The 24762-nt window shown below is 33.7% G+C and overlaps 1 long non-coding RNA gene across 1 annotated transcript; it reads left to right on the forward strand.

Moving 5' to 3' along the window:
• The first annotated feature begins 18584 nt into the window (after positions 1-18584).
• LOC116662129 lies at positions 18585-21803 on the forward strand. Its single transcript, XR_004318114.1, has 3 exons — positions 18585-18722; positions 21174-21177; positions 21793-21803. It is a non-coding gene; the product is annotated as an uncharacterized LOC116662129 (long non-coding RNA).
• The last annotated feature ends 2959 nt before the right edge of the window (positions 21804-24762 follow it).

The raw sequence follows: 24762 nt of genomic DNA on the forward strand, positions 1-24762 counted from the left end.
TATTCAGATTTTACCAGTTTTTTTCTACAAACATTCCTTTACTGTTCAAATGTCCAATCTGGGTACCACATTGAAATTTATCATCATATCTTTTTTGTCTTATAGAATCTGCCATTGCAACCAGAAGCTCTGGTTCCTTTTACTGGAGCATGTATTCAGAAATCAAGATCTGGGCACGGGGGTGTGCACATTGCTATACGGCATCACTGCTTCTGTGCCCTCAGTGGAAAGATCTAAGTACTATATGCATATATACTAATTCATGTATGCACACATATCTATAAATAATATACATAAAAGTATATAGATATATGTGTATATTCATATTGATGTCTCTGACTCTAATACCAAAGGCTTTATTATAGCCTTCCACCCTTGCATAGTTGTAACTTCTTTCTTTGACATTGAGAGATCTGGGTACATCTAATACAGTTTCAGAATTGCTAACATATCTCTGTGACAAATTAACAGAGTGCAGTGTTCATATACGAGCATTACATTCTTTTTTGCTTTATTTTAGCCATTCTAATGCCTGTGCAATGGTATTTGATAGTTTTAATGTTCATTTCCAGATGGAAAATGATATTGAGTATCTTTGCAAATGCCTATTTGCCATTCATGTATATTCTTTGGTGAGATGTCTATTCAAATCTTTTTCCCGCTTTTATATTGTGTTGTTTGATTTCTTCTTAATAAATTTTAAATGTTCTTTGTATTTTCCAGATATAAGTACATTGTTGGATATAGGATTTGCAAAGATTTTATACAAACCTGTGATTTGTCTTTTCATTTATTTAAAAGTATCTTTAGAAGGCAAAAGTTTTAATTTTGATGAAGTCTAATTTATTAATATCTTTCTGCTGTTGCTATTGTATCTAAGAAATCATTGCCTAACACAAGGTCACGAAGATTTTCTTCTGTGCTTTACTCTAGATGTTTAATTTTAAAACAATTAAACATTTTGGTCTGTGATTAATTTTCAGTATGTTTTTATACACTATGGATCAATGTTGTTTTTTTTAAACAAATGTTCAGTTTTTTCAGCACCACTTGATGTAAAGACTATCTTTTCTCTATTGATGGTTTTTGTACATTACCAAAACTCAATTGACAATATTTGTGTGGAAGAATTTCTGGACTCTCTATTCTGTTCCAAAAAAATATGTGTATATCCTTTCACCTTGATTAATTATTGCAGCTTTAGACTAAGTTTTGAATTGAGTAGTGTTAAATTCTCCAACTTTATTTTCTTTGTAGGATTTTCCCTATATGAGGCTTTTTGTCTTTCAATATAAATGTTTCAATATAAATATAAATTAGCTTGTTAACATCTACCAAAAAAGCTTTCTTGAATAATAATTGGGATTGCATTGAATCTATAAACCAAATTGGGGAGAAATGAAAATTTAACAATATGGGTATTCCAATCCATGAACACAGAGTATCTCTTTACTTGTTTAGATATACTTTAATTTCTTTCATGAGTTTTGTAGTTTTCAGCATAAAAATTCAATCCTACACATTATGTTGTTAAATTTACACCTAAGCAGTTTATTTTTTTGTGAAATAAGCAATAGTTTATTTTTTCTTCCAGTTTTATTGAGATGTAATTGACATACAGCACTGTATAAGTTTAAGATGTACATCATAATGATTTGACTTTCATACATAATGAAATGATTATTACCACAATAAATTTAGTGAACATCCATCATCTCATATAGGTACAAATAAAAGAAAAAGAAAAAATATTTTTTTTGTGATGAGAGCTCTTAGATTTACTCTTAACAAGTTTAATATATAACAGAACAATGTTGATAATATTAATCATGTACATTACATCCCTAGTATTTATTTATCTTATAACTGGAAGTTTGTACTTTTTGTCTACTTTTGTCACCACACAAAGATATTAAATGATTATTTGCTTTATCTCCACGCTGTACATTGCATCACCAGGACTCATTTTTCTGTAACTGAAAGTTTGCACCTTTTCATTTCCATCACTCATTTCATTCATTCTCCTATCCCCTCCCCTCCGGCAACCACCTATCTCTGTATCTATGACTCTTTCTACCTTGTTATGTTTATCCATTTGCTTTGTTTTTTAGATTCCTCATATAAGTGAGATCATATGGTATTTGGCTTTCTCTGTATGGCTTATTTCATTTAGCATAATACCCTCTAGGTACATCCATGTTGTCTCAAATGACAAGATTTCATTCTTTATGATTGACTAATATTCCATGTGTGTGTGTGTATATATCACATCTATGTTTATTTATTTAATAATGGACACTTGCATTGCTTCCATATATTGGCTATTGTGAATAATGCTGCAATGAATATAAAGGTGTATACATATTTTCAAATTAGTGTTTTTGTTTTCTTTGGAAAAATACCCAGAAAAAGAAATTGCTGGATTGTATGATCATTCTATTTTTAATTTTTTGAGTGACTTCCATACTGTTTTCTATAGTGGCTGTATCAATATATATTCTGACCAACAGTGCATGAGAGTTCTCTTTTCTCCACATCCTTGCCAACACTTGTTATTTGTTGTCTTTTTAATAATAGGCTTTCTGACTAGAGTGAGGTGCTATTTCATTGTGGTTTTGATTTGCATTACCCTCATGATCAGTGAAGTTGAGCATTTTTCATGTGACTGTTGGCCATCTTTATGTCTTCTTTGGAAAAATATCTGTCCTTTTCCCATTTTTTAATAGGGTTGTTTGGTTTTTGTTATTGTTGAGATATATGAGTTCTTTGTGTATTTTTGATAGTAACTCCTTATTGTATATATTGTTTGCAAATATTTTCCCCTATCCATTAGGAAGGCTTTTCATTTTTTAAATAGTTTCTTTCACTGTCAAAAGCCTTTTAGTTTGATGTAGCATCACTTATTATTGCTTTTGTTTCCCTTGCCTGAGGACACATATTCAAAAAAGATTATTAAGACAAATACCAAAGAGTGTACTGCCCATGTTTTCTTCTAGGAGTTTTATAGCTTAACATCTTACATTTAAACCTTTAATCTATTTTGAGTTTATTTTTATGTATGGTGTGAGAAAATAGTCCTGTTTGTTTTGTACATAGCTGTCCAGTTTTCCCAACACCATTTATTGAAGAGACTGTCTTTTCCCCATTGGATATTCTTGACTCCTTTGTCACAGATCAGTTGCCCATGTAAGTGTGGCTTTATTTCTGGGCTTTCTGTTCTGTTCCATTAATCTATGTGTCTGTTTCTGTGCCAGTATCATACTGTTTTGAATATGATAGCTTTATAGTATAGTTTGAAATTAGGGAATGGGATACTTCTAGCTTTATTCTTCTTTCTCAAGAGTGTTTTAGCTATTCAACATATTTTGTGTTTCCATACAAACTTAAGAATTATATGTTCTAGTTCTGTAACAAAGCCATTGGTATTTTGATAGAGATTTCATTGAATCTGTAGATTGCCTAGGTAGTATGGTCATTTTAGCAATATTAATTCTTCCAAATCATGAGCACACTATATCTTCCCATTTGTTTCTGTCAACTTCAATTTCCATTCCCATATCTCATTACATCCTTATCCAGCACTAGGCAACAACTAATCTACTTTCTATATCCATAGTTTTGCTTACTCTGGGCATTTCATATAAATTCAGTTCTACAATATGTGATCTTCATGATAGTTTATTTCACTTAGCATAATACATTTGAGGCTAATCTATGTTTTTCATATACCATAACTTCATTCTTTTACTGTGGAATAATATTCTATTGCATGGATTTGCCATATTTTGTTTTTTCTTTCATCATTCAATAAGTATTTGGATTATTTCCACTCTGGGCTATTATGAATAGTATTGTTATGAGAATTTGTATACAAATTTTGGGGCAGACAAATGTTTTCATTTCTTTTTGGTGCATTCCTAAGAGTGGCATCAGTGTGTCATATGGGAATTCTACATGTAACATTTGAGAAACTCTAAAACTTTTTTCCAAAAAGGCTGCATCATTTTACATTCTCACTAGCAATGTATGAGGATTTCAATTTCTCCAAATACTTGCCAACATTTGTTATCATCTGTTTTAAGTTATAGTACTCCTGGTGTGTGTGAAGAGGTATCTCACGTTTTAATTTGCATTTATGCAATGATTAACAATGTGGAGATTCTTTCCATTTGCTTGTTCACCACTTTGGAATATATATCATCTTTGGAAAATGTCCATTTAAATCTTTTGCTCATTTAAAAAATTGAATTATTTATTTTTTAATTATTGAATTGTGTTGTTAATATATTAGAGACATAAGTCCCTTATCAAATATATGATTTGCAGATATTTTCTCCCATTATGTGGGTTGTCTTTTCACATTCCTGATGGCATTTGCAGCACACAAGTTTTTAATTTAGCTGTAGTTCACTTACTACTTTTGTTTTCATAATATATTTTAAAAACCTATTGTCTAGCCCAATGTCATAAAAATTTATTCCAATGTTTTCTTGAAGAGTTTTTATAGCTTTAGCTCTTACATTTTGGTTGATGATCCACTTCAAATTAATTTTTGTGTAGACATGCAAGTTCATTTTCCGTGTGGATATCCAGCTAAAAAGACTATTCTTTCACTATTGAATTGTCATCCTACCCATGTAGAAACTCAACTGACAATAAATGTAAGAATTAATTTCAGGCTCAAAATTCTATTCCTTTAATCCACATGACTCTTCTTGTGCTGGAGCAACACTGTGCTGATTATCATAGTTTTGTAGTAAGTTTTGATATTGGGAAGTATGAATCCTTCAACTTTGTTCATGTTTTTGGAAATTAATTTGGCTATTCTGAGTCCCTTTTTTTTAACCATAAAATGTTAGGATCAGCTTGTCAATTTTTGCAAAATTATCACTCTTTGAATTCTTTAAATTTATTCATATATTATTTTTAAAATGATTGTCAATATAAATTTAATTTTTAGATTGTTTATTCTTAGTGGATAGAAATGTAATTGATACTTGTATTAATTTTTTATCCTGAAACGTTGCAGAATTTATTATTTTTAATAATTTTTAAATTGAAGTATAGTCAGTTACAATGTGTCAGTTTCTGGTGTACAGCATAATGTCCCAGTCATATATATATATATATATACACACACACACACACACACACACACACACACATATATATACACATATATATATACACACATATACTCATTTTCATATTCTTTTTCATTAAAGGATATTACAAGATACTGAATATAGTTCCCTGTGCTAAACAAAAGAAATTTGGTTTTTATCTATTTTTATATATAGTGGTTAACATTTGCAAATCTTAAACTCCCACATTTATCCCTTCCCATCCCCTTTCTCTTGTAAGCATAAGATTGTTTACCATGTCTGCGAGTCTGTTTCTTTTGTAGATGAATTCATTAGTGCCCTCTTTTTTCTTTTGTTAGATTCCACATATGAGTGATGTCATATGGTATTTTTCTTTCTCTTTCTGGCTTACTTCACTTAGAATGAGGATCTCCAGGACCATCCATATTGCTGCAAATGGCATTATTTCATTCTTTTTTATGGCTGAGTAGTATTCCATTGTATAACTATACCACAAATTTCTTATCCAGACATCTGTTGATGGACATTTAGGTTGCTTCCATGTCTTGGCTATTGTATATAGTGCTGCTATGAACATATTTCTAATAATTTTTAGTGATTACCTGGAATTGTTTATGTACAAGATCATGTCACTGCAAATATAGATATTTTAATTAGGTTTTCTAATCTGAATGCATTTTTCTTTCTTTCTTTCTTTCGTTTTTTCTTTCTTTCCTTTTTTTTTTTTTTTTTGCCTGTTAATGTCTAAAATCTCCAGTACAATGTTGAAAAGAAATGATAACAGTGGACAAGATTGCTTTTTTTAATTGAAGTACAGTTAATTTACAATGTTTCAGATGTACAGCAAAGTGATTTAGTTATATATGTGTATATATATTCTTTTTCAGATTCTTTTCAATTATACATTATTACAAGATATCGAGTATAGTTCCCTGTGTTATAAAATAGGTCCTTGTTGTTTGCTAATTTTATATGTAGTAGTGCATAAGTGTTAATCCCAAATTCTTAATTTATCCCTCCCCTCCCTTTCCCCATTGGTAACCATAAGTTTGTTTTCTATGCCTGTGAGCCTATTTTTGTTTTGTAAATAAATTCTTTTATATCATTTTTTAGATTCTACCTATAAGTGATATCATGTGATATTTATCTTTCTTTGTCTGACTTACTTCATTTAGTATGATAATTTCTAGGTCCCTCAATGTTGCTACAAATGATATTATTTCATTCTTTTTATGGCTGAGTAGTATTCCATTGTATATATATACCACATCTTTATCCATTCATCTGTTGATGGACGTTTAGGTTGTTTCCATGTCTTGGCTATTGTAAATAGCGTTGCTGTGAACATTGGGATGCATGTATCTTTTCAAATAGAGTTTTTGTCTTTTATGGATATATGCCCAGTGGTAGGATTTCTCAATCATATAGTAACTCTATTTTTTTGTTGTTTTTTAAGGAACTTCCATACTGTTCTCCATAGTAGCTGTACCAATCTACATTCCCTCCAACAATGTAGGAATTTTCCCTTTTCTCCACACCCTCTCCAACATTTATTGTTTGTAGACTTTTTGACGATGGCCATTCTGACTTGTGTGAGGTGATACCTCATTGTAGTTTTGATTTGCATTTTTCTAATAATTAGCAATGATGAGCATCTATTGGCCACCTGTATGTCTTCTTTGGAGAAATGTCTATTTATGTCTTCTGCCCATCTTTTGACTGGGTTGTGTTTTATTTTTAATATTGAGCTCTGTGAGCTATTTGTATACTTTGGTATTTAATCACTTGTTGGTTGCATAATTTACAATACTTTCTCCCATTGTGTAGGTTGTCTTTTCATTTTGTTTATGGTTTCCTTTGCTGTGCAAAATCTTTTAAGTTTAATTAGGTCCCATTGGTTTATTTTTCCTTTTGTTTCCATTACTCTAGGAGACAGATCCCCAAAAATATTGCTACAATTTATATCAAAGAGTGTCCTGCCTATGTTTTCCTATAGGAGTTTCATAGTATCTGATCTTACATTTAGGTCTTTAATCCATTCTGAGTTTATTTTTGTATATGGTGCTGGAGAATGTTCTAATTTCAGTCTTTTACAGGTAGCTTTCCAGTTTTCCCAGAACCACTTATTGAAGAAACTATCTTTTCTCCATTGTATATTCTCATTGTATATTCTTGCCTCCTTTTTTTAATAGATTAATTGACCATAAATGCATTAGTTTATTTCTGGGCTTTCTATGCTTTTCTATTGATCTATTTGTTTTGTTTTGGGTTTTTGCCAGTACCATGCTGTTTGATTACTGTAGCTTTGTAGTCTGACGTCAGGAAGTATAATTCCTCTAGGTCTGTTCTTTCTCAAGTTTGCTTTGGATATTCAGGGTCTTTTGTGTTTCCATACAAATTTTAAAATTATTTTTTCCACTTCTCTGAAAAATGCCATTGGTAATTTCATAAGGACTGCATTGCATTTGTGGATTGCTTTGGGTAGTATGGTAATTTTAATATTGATTTTTCCAATCCAAGAACAAGTGTATCTTTCCACCTCTTTGTGTCATCTTCAGTTTCTTCCATTAGTGTCTTACAGTTTTCCAAGTACAAGTCTTTTGCCTCCTTAGGTAGATTTATTCCTAGATATTTTATTCTTTTTGATCAGATGGGAAATGGGATTGTTTCTTTACTTTCTCTTTGTGATATTTCATTGTTAGTGCATAGAAATGAAACAGATTTCTGTATATTAATTTTGTATCCTGCAACTTTACCAAGTTCATTGGTGAGCTCTAGTAGTTTCTTGTAGTGCTTTTAGAATTTTCTATGTATAGTATCATGTCATCTGCAAACAGTGACAGTTTTACTTCTTCCTTTCCAATTTAGATTCCTTTTATTTCTTTTTCTTCTCTGAATGCTGTGGCTAGGACTTCCAAAACTATGTTGAATAAAAGTGTTGAGATTGGGCATTCTTGTCTTACTCCTTATCTTAGAGGGAATGCTCTATAAATATCAATTATCTGGCCTAATACACCATTTAAGGCCTTTATTTCCTTACTGGTTTTCTGACTGGGTGATTTGTTCATTGATGTAAGTGGGATCTTAATGTCTCCTGCTATTTATTGTGTTACTGTCAGTTTCTCCTTTTATGTCTGTTAATATTTGTCTTATACATTCTTGTGCTCCTATGTTGGGTGCATATGTATTTACAATTGTTATATCTTCTTGGATTGATTCCTTGATCATTATGTAGTGTCCATCTTTGTCTCTTTAACAGTCTTTATTTTAAGGTTTATGTGTCTGATATAAATATTTCTACTCTGGCTTTTAATTTTTGTTTTTATGGAATATCTTTTTCCATTCCCTCACTTTCAGTCTGTACGTCTCTAGATCTGAAGTGGGTCTCTTGTAGGCAGTATATATATGGGTCTTGTATTTGTATCCATTCAGCTAGTCTGTATCTTTCTGATGGAGCATTTAGTCCATTTATATTCAAGGTAATTATTTATATATATATAATTGCCATTTTGTTAATTGTTTTGGATTTGTTTTTGTAGATCTTTTTTCCCTTTCTTCTATGTTCTCTACTCTTGTGATTTGATGACTATCTTTAGTGTTATGCTTGGATTCCTTTTACTTTTTTATGCATGTATTTATTATAGATTTTTGGTTTGTGTTTTCCTTGTGGGTTTTGTATAACAGTCTACATATATACATGTTTGTTTTAAGTTGCTGATCTCTTTAATTTCAAATGCATTTTAAAAACCCTGCATTTGTATTCTCCTCCCTTCACATTTACTGCTTTTTACATCTAATTGTTTTGTGTATCCCTTAACTGTTTATTGTGGATACAGATGATTTTAGTCTTTTTGTCTTTTAACTTCCATACTAATTTTGAGTTTGGATGATTTCTTACCTTTGATGTATGTTTGCCTTTACTAGTGAGATTTTCCATTTTGTAATTTTCTTGTTTCTAATGGTGGCCTTTTCTTTTTCACCTAGAGAAGTTCCTTTAACATTTGTTGTGAAGCTGGCTTGGTAGTGCTGAATTATTTCAGCTTTTGTCTGAACCCCACTTGATCATGATGTATAATCTTTTTTATCTGCTGTTGGAGTCTATTTGCTAATATTTTGGTAAGCATTTTTGCATCTATGTTCATCAGTGATATTGGCCTGTAATTCTCTTTTTTGGTAGTGTCTTTGCCTGGTTTTGTTATCAGGGTGATGGTGGCTTCATAGAATGGGTTTGGGAGTACTCCCTCCATGAAATCTGAACAAAAGCCTTGCTGGATAGGGTATTCTTGGTTGTAGGTTTTCCCCTTACATCACTTGAAATTTATCATGACACTCCCTTCTGGCCTGCCGAATTTCTGCTGATAGTCTCATGGGAGTTCCCTTGTATGTTATTTGTTGCTTTTTTCTTGGGGCTTTAGTATTCTTAGTATTCTTTATTTATCTTTAATTTTTGTCATTTTGATTACAATATGTCTTTGTGTATTACTCTTTAGGTTAATCCTATATGGGACTCTCTGTTCTTCCTGGACTTGTTTCTTTTCCCAGATTAGGGAGGTTTTCAGCTATTAAGTCTTCAAATATTTTCTCAGGCCCTTTTCTCTCTCTTCTTCTTCTTCTGGGACTCCTATAATGCAAATATTAGTGCACTTGATGTTATTCCAGAGGTTTCTTAAAATGTTCTATTTTATTTTCATTTTTTTCTTTTTTCTGTTCAACAGCAGTGATTTTCACTACTCTGTTTTCCAGCTCACTGATCTGTTCTTCTGTATCTTTTAGTCTACTCTTGATTCCTTCTAGTGTATTCTTCATTTCAGTGACTGTATTATTGTATTCCTCATCTGTGGCTGTTCTTTATATTTTCTAACTCTTTGTGAGAAAATTCTAACTTCTGGTTCTGTGCATCCATTCTCCTCCTGAGTTCTTTAATCATCTTTATAATCATTATTCTGAACTCTTTCTTGGGTAGATTGCTTATCTCCACTTCACTTAGTTCTTTTCCTGGAATTTTATGCTGTTCCTTAGTCTGGAACATATTCCTCCACCACCTCATTTTGTCTAAGTTGCTATTTTTATTTTTATGTATGTGGTAGGCTAGTTATATTTCTTGACCTTGGAAAAGTAGCCGTCTATAGGAGACAGGCTATGCATCCCTACAGTGTACTCCCCTCTCATCACCCAAGCTATATGCTTTAGGGTTTTCTGTTAAGAAGGCTGTGTTTGGGCCAGCTGATTATGTAGGTAGTCTGGCAGGCTTGCTTTGCCCCTAGTCAGGTTGCTTGCCAGGCTCTGCCTTGTGCAGATGTTGCTGGCTGCTGTTTAGCAGGGTCTGGTCATGAGGTGGCTGGTTGAAGAAACCTAGGGGGCCCTGGGGTTAGTGCTGGCCCACAAGAGTGTGGAGTCAAGGTCCCAAAGGCTCTGGAGCTGTTGTCCACCCACTGGCTGATGGAGCCAGACCCTGGAGTTAGTGCTGAATTACTGACAGGTGGAGATGGTTCCTGGAGCCTGGCTGCTGGGCTCGGGGATCTCAGAGCTCATTTCAGATTTTTTCAGGGAGTCATTTCCTTACACTGTTGGATATGTGGTTGGGGGAGTCCTTAAGGTTGTATTGACCTGCTAGTGGGCGGGAACAGGGCCCAGCTTGTCCCAGGGTAGGGTCTGGCTTAATTTGCAGGATCATAGTTTTCTTGCATCTGGTGTCTGCTCCCTGGTGGGTGAGGCTGATCTAGAGGCTTATGCAGGCTTCCTGGTGGGAGGGTTTTTTGCCTGTCCACTGGTGGGTGGAGCTGGGTCTTGACCCTCTGGTAGACTTGGCCATGTCTGATTGAGTCCAGAGGCAGCTTTGAGCTCTTTAGTCACTAAGCAGCCTGTCTCCTGATGGGTGGGGTTGTGACCCCACCAAGTTAGGTGTCTGGCCTGAGCTGTCCCAAGACCAGCAGTTAAGTCTTGCCCAGTCTCCTATCAAATTACTGCTTTTGAACTGGGTCCTGTTGTGTATGACACTTTGTGTACACCCTTTAAGAGTGAAATCTCTATTTCCCCCAGTCCTGTGGGGCTCCTGCAATTAAGACCAACTGGCCTTTGGAGCAAAATGCTCTGGGGGCTTGTCTTCCTAGTGCCAGACCCTTGAGCTGAGGAGCCTGATGTGGGGATCAGAACTCTGTCTTGTGGGAGAACCTCTACAATATAATTATTCTCCATTTTGTGGGTCACCCACCCAGGGGGCATAGGGTTTGATTATATCTCCAGTCCACCCCTCCTATCATTTCATATCAGTTTCATTGTGGTTCCTTCTTTATGTCTTTAGTTGTAGATCTTTTCCAGTAGGCTTCTTCATTGATCGTTGTTCTCCTGATATTTCTGATTTTCATGTGTTCATGAGAGGAGGTGAGCTCAGGGTCTTTCTACTCTGTCATCTTGGCCACTTCCCAACTTTGTTCTTAATAATAGGGGAAAGTATTCAGTTTTTGACAATGAAGTATGATGCTAACTGTGTGGATTCTTTTTGTAGATAGCTTTTATCTGATTAAGGAAGTCCCTGTCTATTCTTAGCTTTTTGAGTGATTGTATATTGAATGGGTATAAAATTTTTGTAATTGGCCTTTTTTTCTGTTTCTATTGAGATGATTATGTGATGTTTGTTCATTATTCTGTTAATATTACATTATTTAATTTTGTGGTGTTAAAACCACTTTCCATTCCTGGAATAAATTTCACTTGGCAATGCTGTATAAACCTTTTGAAATGTAGCTGAAGACAGTTTGCTATTGTTCTGTTAACGATTTTTTACATTTATATTCATTAAGGATATTGTTCTAAAGTTTTCTGTTTTGTGATGTCTTTGTATGACTTTGGTATAAGAATAATACTGGCTTCTCAGAATGAGTTAGAAAGTGTTCCATCCTTTTTTATTTTTCAGAAGATTTTGTGGAAAATTGGTAAATAGTCTCCATTAAATGTTTGATAGTATTCACTAGTGAAGCCATCTGTGCAAGGGATTTTCTTTGTGGGAGGCTTTTAAATTACAATTTTAAAGTCTTTACTTGCTATAGGTTTATTCAAACTTTTACTTCTTCTTGAGTCTGTTTTGGTAGTTTGTGTCTTCTAGGAATTTGTCCATTTCACCTAAGTAATCTAACTTAAAGGCATGAAACTGTTCATATATTTCCTTATAATCATTTTAACTTCTGTAAAGTTATTAGTGATGCCCCAACTTTCATTTCTGATTTTAGTAACTTGAAATTTAAAAAAAAATTTCATTCTAGCTAGAGGCTTGTCAATATTGTTGATCTTTTCAAAGTAACAACCTTGGTTTCATTGATTTCTTTAACATTTTTCTAGTGCCTCTTTCATTTATTTTCTAATATGTATTATTTCCTTTTTTCTGCTCACTTTAGATTTAATGTGCTCTTCTTTATCCTGTGTCTCAAAATCAATAGTTAGGTTATTGATTTAAGATCTTTCTTCTTTCTAGTACAGGCATTTAGAGATAGACTTTTCCTACTAAGCACTGCTTTAACTTCATTCTGTAAATCTTGTAATATTGCACTTTCATTTTCTTTGAAGTATTTCTAATTTTTCCTGGAATCTCTGTTTTGAGCCAATGTTATTTGTGAGCATGTTGATTTGTTTCCACATGCCTGTGAATTTTCAGGTTTCCTTCCTATTACTGATTTTAATTTAATTCCATTTTGGTCAAGCAATATTTACATTCAATCCTCTTAAATATATTGAGGCTTGTTTTCTTAATTTGATTAAGTAATTCTTTTTATGGGCTAACTTAGAGGATGTATCCCATGTGCTTGAGAAGAATGTGTATTCTTCTGATATTGAGTAGAGTTCTCTACAGATGTTGTTAGATCTAATTGGTTTATAGTGTTTTTCAAGTCTTCTATTAAGTTGATAATTTTATTTCTAGTTTTGTCACTCATTATTGCAAGTGGAGTATTGTAGTTTCTAAATATTACTATTATATTGTCTCTATCTCCTTTCCATTTTGTCAGTCTTGCTTTATCCAGTTTGAGGCTCTGTTGTTTGGTGAATATATGTTTACCATTGTTATTTATTTGTGACTGATCTTTTAATCATTGTAAAAATTCTTTTTTTTCACTAGCAAAAATTTTTTGTCTGAAAGTTTATTTTTCTCATATTACTATAGCCACTACAGCTTTCTTTTGGTTATTCTTTGCATGGTATAATTTTTTCCATCATTTCAACCCATTTCTGTCTTTTAATCTAAAGCACATTTCTTGTACAGAGAATACAATTGGATTATTTTTATTCCTTTCTACAGATATCTGCCCTTCAATTGAAGTGTTTATTCATTAACTGTGTAATCACTGATAAGATTATTTTTACATTTATGATTTGGCTGATAGTTTCCTGTATTCTTATATCTTTATTATTCTTTTCCTCCATGTATGCCTCTTTTGACTTAAATAGATATTTTCTAGGATATCATTTTAATTCTTTTTGTTTTACTATATTTTTGAGTTATTTTCTAGTAGTTGACTTGGGGATTATGATTAGTATCTTTGCTTAAAACAATCTAATTATAATGAACACTAAATTAATTTCAGTACCATAAAGGACTTCTGCTCCAATATAGCTTCATTACCTCCCATTCTCTGTGCTATCGTCAGATAAATTATATCTTAATACATTATAAGCCCATCATAGCAGTTTTATAATTATTGCTTTATTCATTTTTCTTTTAAATGAAATTCCAAAACATGGGAATGAAAAATACATTTATGCTGTCTTTTACATTTACCTATGTATTTCCTTTAACAGTTCTCTTTATTTCTTCATGTGAATTCAAGGTGACATTTAGTGTCCTTTTAATTCAGTGTGAAGGACTTCTTTTAGTATTTCTTTCATTTTTAATTACAATTTTTTTTAACATTTTATTATTGAGTTATAGTAATTTGACAATGTTGTGTCAAACTCCAGTGTAGAGCACAATTTTTCAGTTATACATGAACATACATATATTCATTGTCACATTCTCTTTCCTTGTGAGCCACCACAAGATCTTGCATGCATTTCCCTGTGCTATACAGTATAATCTTGTTTGTCTATTCTAAATTTTGAAATCCCAGTCTGTCCCTTCCCACCCCCTGCCCCCTTGGCAACCACAAGTTTGTATTCTATGTCTACAAATCTGTTTCTGTTTTGTATTTATGTTTTTGTTTTGTTTTGTTTTGTTTTTAGATTCCACATATGAGCGATCTCATAACAGTATGGAGATTCCTCAAAAGACTAGGAATAGACTTACTATATGACCCAGGAATCCCGCTCCTGGGCATATATCCAGAAGGAATCCTACTTCAAAAAGACACCTGCACCCCAATGTTCATAGCAGCACTATTTAAAATAGCCAAGACATGGAAACAGCCTAAATGTCCATCAACAGGTGACTGGATAAAGAAGATGTGGTATATTTATACAACGGAATACTATTCAGCTATAAAACACAACAACATAATGCCTTTTGCAGCAACATGGATGTTCCTGGAGAATGTCATTCTAAGTGAAGTAAGCCAGAAAGAGAAAGAAAATATCTTTTAGTATTTCTTATAGGACAGTGTTGCTAGTGACAGATTCTAAGTTTTCATTTATCATGAATGTTTTAATTTCTCCCTTTTGAATGAATGTTTTGCTGGAAATAGAATTTATGTTTTTCTTTCTCCACTTTCAAATGTTATCCCACTACTTTCTGGCCTCCCTGCTTCCTAATGAAATATTAGATGACAATTTATTGAGCATCCCTTACATGCCATGTGTCACTTTTCTCGTTCCTTTCATGATTGTGTCTCTCTTTGCTTTTGACAGTTTGATTATGACAAGTCTAGGTATGTATCTACTTGACTTATCTTACGTGAAGTTAATTTGGCTCCTTGAATGTATAAATTAATATTTTTCATCAATTTTGAAAGGTTCTTGATTATCACTTCTTCAAATATTCTCTTTTCTTCAAAACCACTTTATTGTGGCATGATTGAAATAGAAAAAATTGTACATAGTTAATATATACAATTCAATATGTTTAAAGATAAGTATGCACCCACAAACCATATCCATCACCTCCAAATTTTTCTCTTGCTCTTATTATTTTTTTGTGGAATGAGTACTTAATATAAGTTCTGCCCTCTTGGCAAAATTGAAGTATAAAATACAGTATTATTAGCTATAGGGACTATGCCATATAGTAGATCTCCAGAAACTATCTTGTATTACTGTAATTTTGTACCCTTTGAGCATAACCTCTTCATTTCTCCATCCTCTTGCTCCTGACAATTACCATTCTACCCTCTGCTTCTGTGAGTTTAACTATTTTAGATTCCATGTATGACTGAAATCATACACTGTCTTTCTATGTCTGGCTCATTCCACCTAGCATAATGTCTTCTAGGTCCATCCATGTTGTCACAAATGGCAAGATTTCCTTCCTTTTTAAGGCTAAATAGTGTTTTATTGCATGTATATATCAATTTTTCTTTATCCATTTATCCATTGATGGATATCTAGGTTGTTTCCATATCTTGAATATTGTGAACAATGCTGCAAGGAACATAAGAGTGCAGGTATCTCTTTGAGATCATGACTTAAATTCCTTTAGATAAATATCCAGAGGTGGTATTTCTGAATCATGTGGTAGCTGTTATTTTCTTTGGGGAACCTGCATACTGTTTTTTCCATAATGGATGTACCAACTTGAATTCCCACCAACAGTTTACAAGGGTTCTCTTTTTTCCACAACCTTGTTAACATCTGTTATCTTTTGGTTTTTAAAACAATAGCCATCCTAACAGGTATGAAGTGATATTTTGTGGTTTGATTTGCATTTTCCTGATGATTTGTTGAGAACTTTTTCATGTACCTGTTGGCTATTTGTATATCTTCTTTGGAGAAACATCTAAGCCCTTTGCTCATTTTTAACTAGATTATTTTTATTTTTGCTATTGAGTTGTATTAGTTTCTTATATATTTTGGATATTAAACCCTTTGTAAAGGATTTATCTCAATTTACAGATTGTCTTTTCTTTCTTTTGATGTATAGAATCTTTTTAGTTTAATGTAGTCCCACTTGTTTATTTTTGCCTTTGTTGTATGTGTTTCTTGTGTCATAGCCAAGAAATCAATGACAACACCAATAACAAGTACCTTTTGCTATGTTTTCTTCTAAGAGTTTCAGGTTTTACTTTTAAGTCTTGAGTTGATTTCTGCATATGATGTAAAATATGGTCCAATTTCATTCATTTGGATGTAAGTATTTAATTTTTTGGCAACATTTATTGAAGAGACTATCCTTTTTCCCATGTACTCCTGGGGCACTAATCAAAAATTTGTTGGCCATATGTGTGAGTTTATTTCCAGACTCTGTATTCTTATCCATTTGTCTCTGTGTCTGAGTTTATGCCAGTGTCATAATGTTTTGATTACTATGGCTCTGTAATATAAATTGAAATCAGGAAATGTGATAACCCTAACTTTGGTTTTCTTTTTATAATTGCTTTGGCTATTTGGGGCCTTTTGTGGTTTCATATGAATTTTAGGATTGTGTTTTTTATTTTTGTGAAAAAATGCCCTTGGAGTTTTGATAAGGATTGCTTTGAATCTGCAGATCATTTTGGATACTATGGACATTTTAGCAACATTAATTTTTCTAATCCATGAACATGAGATATATTTCCATTTATTTGTGCATTTTTTGATTTCCTTCATTAATGTTTTATCATTTTCCAAGTACAGGTCTTTTACCTCCTTAGTTAGATTTATTCCCAGGTGCTTTATTCTTTTTGATGCAATTATAAATGGAATTGTTTTCTTAATTTCACTTTCTAATAGTTCATTGTTAGTGTATAGAAATGCAATAGATTTCTGTATAGTAATTTTGTATCCTGCAACTTTAAAGAATTCATTTATTAGTTCTAGTAGGGTTTGGGGGGCATCTTTTAGATTTTCTATGTGTAGTGTTGTGTCATCTGCAAATAGTGACAGTTTTAATTCTTCCTTTCCAATTTGTATGCCTTTTATTTCTTTTTCTTGCCTAATTGGTGTAGTGAGGACATCTAATAGTATGTTGAATGAAAGTTGTGAATATGGGCATCCTCATCTTGAAACTGATCTTAGAGGAGATCCTTTCAGGTTTTCACCATTCAGTATGATATTAGCTGTGGGTTTATCGTATATGGCCTTTATTATGTTGAGTTATGCTCCCTCTATATGCACTTGTGGAGAATTGTTATCATGAATGGATGCTGAAATTTTTCAAAAGCTTTCTCTGAACCTATTGAGATGACCTTATGAGTTTTATCCTTGTTTTGTTAATATGGTGTATCACATTGATTTTTGCATCCCTGAAATGCAAAATACACTTGATCATGGTGTGTGATCTTTTAAATGTATTATTGAATTCATTTTGCTAATATTTTGTTGAGGATTTTTGCATCTGTGTTCACCTGGTATATTGGTCTTTAATTTTCTTTTTTCTTTTTTTTATTTTTTTTGTACTGTGTTTGTCTGGTTTGGTTTTGGTGTAATGCTGACCTTGTGTACTGACTTTGGAATTGTCCCTTCCTCTTAAATTTTTTGGAATAATTTGAGAAGGACAGGTGTTGCTTTTCTTTAAATATTTGGTAGAATTCACCTATAAAGCCATCTGGTCTTGAAATTTCATTTTTGAAAGTTTTTATTTAACTGCAGATTCAATTTTATTATTAGTAATTTTGCTGTTCAGATTTTCCCTTTCTTCATGAATCATTCTTGGAAAATTATATATTTCTAGAAATTCATCCACTTCTTCTAGGTTGTCTAATTTCTTAGCATATAATTGTTCACAGTATACTCTTAAGATCCTTTCTATTTCTGTGCTATTGATTGTAATTTCTTTTCTTTCATTTCTGATTTTATTTATTTGAAGCCATGGTGTCCTGGACTTTTGTTTGCAGGGAGGTTTTTTATTGCTGATTTTATTTCACTTCTAGTGACTCATCTGTTCAAATGATCTATTTCTTCTTGATTCAGTTTTGGTGGACTGTATGTTTCTTGTCCATTTCTTCTAAGTTGTCCAATTTATTGCCATATAGTTTTTCATAGTATTCTCTCTCTCTCTTTTGTTTTTTTTTTTTTTTTTTTTTTTTTTTTTTGGCATTTCTGTGGTGTTGGTTGTAATTTCTCCATTTTCCTTTCTTATTTTATTTCTGTCCTCTCTCTTTTCTTCTTGGTGAGCCTGGCCAGAGGTTAGTCAATTTTGTTTACTCCTTAAAAAAACCAGCTCTTGGTTTGATTGATATTTTTCTATTTTTTTATCTCTATTTTATATATTTCCTCCCTGATCTTAATTATTTCTTTCCTTTTGCTGACTTTAGGTTTTGTTCCTATTTTTCTAATTCTTTTAGGTAGTAGGTTAGGTTCTTTATTTGAGATTGTTCTTGTTTTTTTTTGAGGAAGGCCTGTATCACTATGAACTTCCCTCTTAGGACTGCTTTTGCTACATCCCATAGATTTTGTGTGGTTGTGTTTTCATTGCCATTTGTCTCAAGGTATTTTTTAATTTCTTCTTTGACTTCATTGTTGACCCATTGGTTTTTTAGTAGCATGGTGTTTAGTCTCCATGTTGTCATTTTACTCTCACTTGTTTTTTTTTAAATATATTTTTATTGAAGTATAGTCAGTTTACAGTGTTGTGTCAGTTTCTGGTTTACAGCACAATATTTCAGTCACATAGGAACATGCATATATTTGTTTTCATATTCTTTTTCACAAGTTACTACAAGGTATTGAATATGGTTCCCTGTGCTATACAGTATAAATTTGTTGTTTATCTAATATATATATATATATTAGTTAGCATCTGCAAATCTTGAATTCTCAATTTATCCCTTCCTCCTGGTAACCATAAGTTTGCTTTCTATGTCTATGAGGCTGTTTCTGTTTCATAAATAAGTTCATTTGCCTTTTTATTTTAGATTCCACATATAAGTGATGTCATATGGTATTTTTCTTTTTCTTTCTGGATTATATCACTTAGAATGACAGTCTCCAGTGCCAACCATGTTGCTGCAAATGGCATTATTTTATTATCTTTTTATGGCTGAGTAGTATTCTATTGTGTAAATATGCCACAATTTTTCTATCCAGTCATCTGTCAATGGACATCTAGGTTGTTTCCATGTCTTGGCTATTGTAAATAGTACTGCTATGAACATTGGGGTGCATGTGTCTTTTAGAACTGAACTGAGGTTCCCTCTGGATATATGTCGAAGTGTGGGATTGCTGGATCATATGGTAAGTCTATTTTTAGTTTTTTGAGGAATCTCCATACTGTTTTCCGTAACATCTGCATCAAACTACATTCCACAACAGTGTAGGAGGGTTCCCTTTTCTCCACCCCTTCTCCAATGTTTATCATTTATGAGCTTTTGAATGATGGCTATTCTGACTGGTGTGAAGTGATACCTCATTGTAGTTTTGATTTGCACTTATTATCCAACATAAATCTTAGCAATGTTCTCCTAGGGCAATCTACCCAAGCAATAGCAATAAAAGCAAAAATAAACAAGTGGAACCTAATTAAATTTATAAACTTTTGCACAGCAAAGGAAACATAAGCAAAACAAAAGGCAGCCTACAGAATGGGAGAAAAATATTTGCAAAAGATGAGACTGACAAAGGCTTAATCTCCAGAATATATAATCAGCTCATACAACTTAATAAGAAAAAAAGACCCAATCCAAAAATGGGCAGAAAACCTAAGAAAGCAATTCTCTAATGAAGACATATGAACAGTCAATAGGCACATTAAAAATGTTCAATATTGCTAATTATCAGAGAAATGCAAATTATTTGTTTTTCTGTGATTGATTTCTAGTTTTATTGCACCGTGGTCAGAGAAGATGCTTGAAATAATTTCTATCCTCTTAAATTTGTTGAGGCTTCTTTTCTGCCTGAGTATGTGGTCTATCCTAGAGAATGCTCCATGAGCACTTGAAAAAAAAGGTATATAATGGTTTTGGGGGTTGTAATGTCCTAAAAATATCAACCAAGTCCAACTGTTCTATTGTGTCATTTAGTATCTCCATTGCCATATTGATTTTCTGTCTGAGAGACCTGTTCAATTATGTCACTAGGGTATTAAAGTCTCCTACTATGATTGTATTCCCATCAATTTCTCCCTTTATGTCAGTTAGTATTTGTTTTATATATTTAGGTGTTCCTATATTGGGTACACATATGCTACCAAGTGTAATATCCTCATCTTGTTTTGCTCCTTTGATCATTATATGGTGTCCTCCTTTTTCTTTATGGCCTTTTTTAAAAATTCTGTTTTGTCTGAAATCAGTATTGCTACTTCTGCTTTCTTGTCATTTCCATTTGTGTGAAATATCTTTCCAACCTTTCACTTTCAGTCTATGTATGTCCTTCACCCTAAAGTGGGTATCTTGCAGGAAGGATATTGTAGACTCTTGTTTTATTATTCAATCTGCCACTCTATGTCTTTTAATTAGAGCATTTAGTCCATTGACATCAATAGTAATTATTGATGTGGGTGTGTGTTTATTGCCATTTTGAACTTTGTTTTCCAGTTGATTTGGTTTTTCTTCTTTGTTCCTTTCTTTTCCTTTTTCTTTTTATGGTTTGATAATTTTCTTTTGTAATATCTTGGTTTCTTTTTGGTTTTTGTGACTCTATTTTATGCTTTTGACTTGTGTTTACCCTGTTTTTCAAGTGTGTTAACTCATTATTATATGTTTGCTTTAGACTGACAGTCACATAGTCTCAAACACACCCTAAAAAGAAAGAAAGAAAAAAGGGAAAAGAAACAAGAGGGAGAAGAAATTATATTTTCCTGCTCCCCTCTTCCACCTTTTATGATTTTGACATCCTTCTGTTTTGTTTGTTTGTTTGTTTGTTTGTTTGTTTGTTTGTTTGTTTGTTTTTTAGGTCTTCATGTTCATTCTCTTGCAATTTGTTGTAGTTATTACATTTCCAATTATGGTTTTCTCATTTCTATACTTTCCTGCTCTTTTCTAGTTAGAGTAGATCTTTCAATATTTCTTTCAGCATAAGTTTAGTATTGATGAATTCATTTAGTTTTTACTTGTCTGTGAAATTCTTTCTCTCTCTACTTTAAAGGATAGGCTTACTAGATAGAGTATCCTAGGTTGCAGCTTTTTCTCATTCAGGACTTTGATTATATCTTGTCCCTTCGTTATGGCCAGCAGTGTTTGTGTAGAGAAACCAGCTGAAAGCCTTATGGGGGTTCCCTTGTAACTAACTCTTTGTTTTTCTCTTGCTGTCTTTAGAATAATTTCTTTATACTTAACTGTGGCCATATTAATTATAATATGTCTTGATGTAGGTCTGTTTACATTCTTCTTGTTGGGGACCCTCTGTGCCTCCTCTACTCGGGTATCTGTTTCCTTCTTTAGATTTGGAAAGTTTTCAGTCATGATTTCTTCAAATATCTTTACAGTCCCCTTTTCTCTTTCTTCTCCTTCTGGGACCCCTATTCTGTGTAAGTTGGCATGCTTTATATTATTCCATAAGTCCCTTATATTGCTTTCATTGGTTTTTATTTGCTTTTCTGTCTGCTGTTCTGACTGGGTGATTTCTGTTATCCTGTCTTCTAAGTCACTTATTCATCCCTCTGCATTATATAGTCTGCTTTTGACTACCTTTATCTCAGCTCTTATCTCAGCCATTGAGTTTTCTGGGTTTTTTTTTTTTTTGAGTTTTCTGTTTTTAGTTGGCTCCTCTTCATAGTTTCTATTTCCCTATTATAGTACACTGTCTCTGTTCATAGGCTCTCTTATTTCCTTCAGTGCTTTTATCACCCCCTTTTTGAAGTCATGATCTAGTAGTCTGTCAAGGTTTATCTTATTGCTCCTTCTTTCAGGGGACTTCTCTTGTTCTTTTAATTGGGAGTGGTTCTTCTGCTTCTTCATTTTACTTATATTTCTCTGGTTCTATGGATTAATGAAAATCAGTTATCTACTGTGGTCTTGAAAGGCTGTTTTTTTGTTTTTATTTAACATGGGATCATTCCTGTGTAGATGTGTGTGTCTAGTATTTTTGTTACAAGGGCTGTTCTTAGTATGGATTGCCATGTATGCTTAGTGTGGTTGCCATGTGTTTCTTCCTTGTGTGTTGGCCATTATCCCTTTGATTGTGGCTGTGTTTGGTGTTGTAGTGATCAGAGCCTACCCTGATTGTTGTTGTTGAGTGGGGCCTCCTTTTTTGTTCTGTGGTTATCACAGCCTTGACAGGGGTCGGGTCTGCTCCCCTGTGGCTGAAGTAGAGGCTCCTTGACCCGTTTCTGAGCTGTGGTATGTTGTAGGCAGTGTTGGAGCACTTTAGCTGGGAAGAAGTGCTGCTGATTATATCTCCACAGGAGATGTCCACCTGGAACTACCTTCTTTGATGTTGTCTGTCACTTATTATGTGGGCTTACAAAGTGCTCTTCATTGTCACTGCTTTTGTCCCTGCCTTCATTGAGGGAATATCAGCCACCCATTATGGTGTTCCCCAGGCTCTGGGCTCCCAGAATCATTAGCACAGATCTGCCAATGTCAGGCACTAGGATCCACAGTAGCTAGCATGCAGTCACACACCTGAATCCATGGTGTGCCACAGGATCAGTACAGACCCTAGCCCTACCTCCACATATGGTATGGTATGCCAGCCTGTTGTAAATACCACTTGCCCCCCTCCATGTGCCAAAACTGCCCTCACTGCCTGTTCTTCCTAGAGGTGCAAGTTCACAAAAGCACCAGTGGAGCAAATCTACCCTCTCTGCCTGATGCTGTAAACAAATCTCAGTCTTGCCTGTGAAGTTGCAGGGCCCCTGGGTATGGATTCACCATTCAGCCCCACCTCCACACAGCAGTGATGGCTATGACCAAGCCCCACTTCTATTCTCCTGAGAACACACCAACAATAGCTCCAAGCAGAGACAGTGGCTATGGTATGGCTATGTTGCGCCCTCCCCCCCACACACACACACTCACCAGCAGTGATGCTTTTTTATGGGGATCTCAGGGTGTTCTGTTCTGTACATACCCCAGCCAGAGCTCACATCTTCCTCCAGTTCTCTGAGTCTGCCTCTGTGCAGTGGGCCCCAGCCCTCCCCTGGGCTCATCACCGATCTCCAGCAGCCAGTCTGGCTCATCCCTGCCAGCTTTCATCTGGGGCTGGGGATTACAGGGACCCTTTGTGCCAGTTTCTTGTAGTTCTGTCTACCAAGCTGCTGCCACTTTCTCCTTTGAGTCTTGGAAGCTCTGCTTCTGTTCCTGCTGTTTTCCCAGCTTGTGTGTCCCGGTGTGAGTGTGCCTTTCTTCCTTTGCCACTCCCTCCCTGCAGGATGGGTCCAGTGTTGATTTTCTTTTTCTTTTTTCTTTCTTTTATTTTTCTCTTACCAGATTTTGTGAGAATCCTCCTATATTTCAAAGTGAGGGACACTCTGGCAGAGTTCACTAGGTGTTCTGTGCAATTCAATGGGTTGTAGATGTAATTCTTGATATATTTAAGGGAGAGGGCAAGCTGTGAGTCTCTCTACTCCACCATCTTGGCACCTCCCCTCCTTATGGCCATTTTGTTAATTGTTTCTGAGGAGTGGTGCACTGTAGTTATTTTTCACTCCTTTTTTTTTTTTTTGGTTCCTTTCTTTGTGGTTGCATAGACCCCTTTAGTGTTATGTTTGGATTTCTTTCTCTATATTTTGCATATCAGTTGTAGGTTTTTGGTTCATGGTTATCTTGAAGTGCATATATATCATCCTGTATATTTAGCTGTTTATTTTAAGCTTATAGTCTCTTTAAATTGAAGACATTCTGAAGACATTGTATTTTTACTCCCCATACCAACATTTTATATTTTTGCTGTCATATCTCACATCTTTTGTGTGTGTGTGTGTACCCTTAACTACTTATTATTGTTATGGTTGATTGTACTATTTTTGTTTTTTAACTTTCATGCTAGCTTTTCAAGTGGTTGATCCACTGCTTTTCTATAAATTTGCCTCTATCAGAGAGATTTTTCTGTTCATATATTTTCTTATTTCTGATTGTGGCCTTTTCTTTATTCTTAAAGAAGACCTTTTAACATTACTTGTAAGGCTAGTTTAGTGATGATGAACTCCTTTCATTTTTGCTTGTCTGGAGAACTCTTTATCTACCCTTCAATTCTGTATGATAACCTTGCCATATAGAGTATTCTAGGTTGTGAATTTTTTTTTCCTTTCAGCACTTTAATTATATCCTGCCACTCCATTCTGGCCTGTAAAATTTCTGCTGAAAAATCAGTTGATAATCTTATGAGTTTTCTCTGGTATGCGATTACTTGTTTTTCTCTTGCTGCCTTTAAGATTTCTCTATATCCTTAACTTTTACCATTTTACTTGTTATGTGTCTCAGTGTGGATCTCTTTGAGGGTCAGCTTATTTGGGACTTTCTGTTAATGTATCTAGGTTGCTGCTTCCTTTTCTAGGTTATGGAATTTTTCATCCATTATTTCTTCAAATAAGTTTTATGTTCCTTTAACTCTCTCTTATCCTTCTGACACCTTGGTACTGCAAATGTTAGTATGTTTGATATTGTCCCAGACATCTTTTAAAGTATCCTCATTTAAAAGAAAATCTCCCCCCCCCCCAATTTTTTTT

The sequence above is a fragment of the Camelus ferus genome, chromosome X, assembly GCF_009834535.1.
Source record: "Camelus ferus isolate YT-003-E chromosome X, BCGSAC_Cfer_1.0, whole genome shotgun sequence".
NCBI lineage: Eukaryota > Metazoa > Chordata > Mammalia > Artiodactyla > Camelidae > Camelus > Camelus ferus.